The sequence below is a fragment of the Triticum aestivum genome, chromosome 7A (assembly GCF_018294505.1).
Source record: "Triticum aestivum cultivar Chinese Spring chromosome 7A, IWGSC CS RefSeq v2.1, whole genome shotgun sequence".
Lineage (NCBI taxonomy): Eukaryota > Viridiplantae > Streptophyta > Magnoliopsida > Poales > Poaceae > Triticum > Triticum aestivum.
The window spans coordinates 714,399,639-714,403,368 of NC_057812.1; positions in this window are offsets into that span (position 1 = coordinate 714,399,639).

Sequence of the window (3,730 nt, forward strand, 5' to 3'; positions counted from 1 at the left end):
ACACGCTCTGAATTTTTTTGACTATTCTTGGTTGATTAATGGTTGGTGTATTGCCTTCCACTTTGGATTATTCTAAATCTTCTTGCTTAGGCTATGTGTACCATTCTGTCATGTGCCACCATCGATCTAAGCAAAAATCAGTGTAGATGAACCGAGCTATTTTATTATAAGCTGTGTACAGAACTTCCTGAAAAGATAACCATGTAGTTATTGTTTTATGCCGTATATATTCAGATAGGTGAATTATCGCAAGTTGGTCCCGGTATGTTAATAGGATTGTGCCAACCTAGAGCCTTTTCAGATCGTGCCAACTCTGTTTGGGGTTTCCTTCTTCCTAATCAAGGCTTAGTCTAGTTTGTCTTGTCCTTGTCTCCTTTTCTGTCATAAATTCTTCATCTATTCAAGAAGCTCATTTTTGTTAGATGGAACAACTGAAAATATCATACTCCCCCCGTTTCTGTATATAAAGTCTAATTGTTTTTTCAAAAGTCAAACGAGTGCATGTTTGACCAAGTTTTTAGAAAATATATCGATATCCACTATACCAAATTTATATCATTCGATCCGTCATGAAAAGTAGTTTTATATTTTAGAGTGAATTCTGGTTTTTACCCTCTATTTTGATGTTTTTGACACTAATTACCCTATTTAGCAGGATTTCATCCATTTTACCCCATTTAGCAAAAGTTTTGCCACAATTTACCCATTTTAAATTTTTGCGAGCATTCTGATGAGCAGGTCCCAATTGTTAGGTCCACCTAGCATGCCCCATCAACAGTTTTTACCTACCTATTTTTCTCCATGTTGAACCAGTCCTCGCAGCTTCGCTCGACTGGGCTGGCCTGATATGATCGCCAGAGCAGGTCGCTCGCGTCCAACGCACAAGGTGTAAGTTGGGCCGCACCACTCTGGCCTCCAATATTCATAGCACACATTGTTCGTCTTCCTTCGAATCACACACACGCTGCAAACAAAGAAAAAAAAGGATTTCAACAATATTCAAAATGGTGAAAAAACTTTAAATCAACGTACGTCAGTTATAGATGGGTGATATGTATACACGTGATCTTCTAATAAGCATTTTAATTCTGTCTGAATCAAACGCCTCACCGGCCAATGCATGAGTCAGGAAAACTTCATAATACACATATGATGGAGATGGTCAAAATCATGTGGAATGGGGTACGACGTGAGGGCTTGCTTGTTCACCAACCTTGCTGATTTGTTGGACGAGCGGCCCCCATAGATCTGCAACCGAGCACAACCTGATGGGGGCATGTACATGGACGCGCCCACGCCGGAGCCGGCGAGCTTGATGGAGCCGGATTCCACGGGGTCATTTCTTGCCTTGATGTCATGACCATATATAACGCCGCTCGAGGAGGTATGAAATCACGCCGCTGCCGTTGCCTGACAATCCCTAACCATAAGTTCGAGCGAGCCTGACGGGTACGTGTGGGCAGAAGCCTGGACGGGCGATGCAATCTATTAGGCGTGAGTAAGGAGCGTGGTCGACTCAGGCATTATGCGTTGGACGAGACGCAAGTGACCTCCATCGGGCCGGTCCGGTCGGGAGAAGCCGTGAGGACTGGTTCACGAGAGAGAAAAATAAGCAGGAAAAAACCATCGATGTGGCATGCCAGCTAGACTTCACAATTGGGACCTGTCTGCCAGAACACTCATGAAATTTTAAACAGGGTAAATCGTGGCAGAACTTTTGTTAAATGGGGTAAAATGGATGAAATTTTGCTAAATGGGGTAAGTAGTGTCAAAAATGTCAAAATAGGGGGTAAAAACCGGAATTCACTCTATATTTTATCTACTAGGTTTTTTAGATGTTGATATTTTATTTCATAATCTTGGTCAAACATTCGAATGGTTGACTTGGAGGATATCAATACACCTTATTTTCTGGAATGGAGGGAGTATCATTCTTGGTGTGACGGACAAACAGAAAGAAAGGTCCGTAAAGAGTGCACTCACAAAAGCCATGTACTGTAGGCCATGAGTGATTACCTTGAAAGCTTTCTCATCCAGGCCATAGTTCCAAACTATACCATCCTTTAAGAAACATTCAATCAGAATTGGAGGAAATGCCATCCATTGGGGTTCTGAAGTTCTGAACTTTGATCTCTCTATTTGAATCGTTGTTATTATTTTGTCTGTAGGCCATGAGCAAAGAATCTGGAGAGTGCCTAATGTTCTTCAACTTTTCTTATGTTCCAAATTCACTATTAGTGTTGATCATCTTCAAAGAACAGAAAACGTATGACAGGATTAAGATTGTAATTTGTGCTCATATTTTTTTCTTCCAAAATTCACTGCTTGATTAATTTTGTTGTAGAAGCTTGAGAGAAAAAGATAGTAAATACATAGTAACTTTATATTGATTTAAGAGTAATAGCAACACACCTGCTTTTAACTATATATAAATATCTCTATATTGTTCTATACTATCCGTCAGCAAGCGAGCGTTTTGAATTGCTGTTGATGTGCATTGTACATGGGCTTGGCCACTTGGATCGTGAGATGAGATCGATCGACTAGATGCTTGTTTATTTGTGTTGTTCTTAATTTAACTTTGTGGAAGGTTGCGAGCCGAATGCGTCATCGACGAGGAGGTGAGTTTGGATTGGGACGGCGAAGATGAGAAGATAGTTGGCGAGGAAGAAGGTATAAAATCAACAATATTGTCTGGTGTGCGTGAGGATCCTAATGGTACATGTTTGACGCGATCGTTGCTAACCGAATAAGATATGCGGTGGCGCGAGGTGGTGGCGGCAATGGGGCGGTTGTGCTGCATGTCCAAGGCTGCACTAGGGAGGCGCGAGCGGTGCCTCCCGCAAGATTCCATTGGGGCGACGCATGGGCGGCAGCCACCCCCAAGACCCTGTTAGCACAATTTCATAATAATATATTTATACTGATAGAACGCTATTGTTTGTAGTTATATTAGTTTATTTCCTCTATATACGATGACACATCTTATTGTGTGTCCGAGGTAGGAAAAATATATATTTCTAGGTGTTATGTGACTTACCTTTAAAAGGAATAACTCTAATAAGAAGTCCTGCTTTAGATGCCGAGTTGATGAAAAAAGTTACCTAAGATATATGCGGTAATTTGATATGAATCCAAATATCTTGTTTTCCTTCAAATAAATTATCCCTGAAAATATTTGTTTTGAGTAAATATTTCTTCATCGTAGGCATGTTGCAACCACTAACAAGTCCAGTCACCATCACATGTTTACTGCATGGATTCCATATTTGTCACAATATTGGCATAATCGACATGTGTGAGTAATTCCTTTTAAAGGTAAGTCACATAACGCAGTGTCACAATATTGTTTGTAAATGTGAAATTTAACATGTAACTCTTGCAACTATTTCAAGAGCCCGTGGCAACGCACAGGCACTCTACTAGTATTCCTGTTGAGACCGACACGACATGCGGTCTACGTACGCAATTTCCCTCTCAAAATCCAGATTCAGCGGCGCGCGCGCTGTTTTACACGGAATTTGCTGCGTGCTCTCCGTTGGGTTCAAGGATTTCGGAGGCCGCTGCGGAGACGGGGAGCAGGGCACGTCCCTCTCTCCCCCAGTTGCGCAGCTCACGCGCCAAGTACAATTTCCCTTTTCACGGCCGAATTCCCATCCATCGTGCGATCTGCATCCAACGGACTGCGGCTCTTCTTCCTTTGGCTGCGGCGTCGTCCCCGTCGGTTATT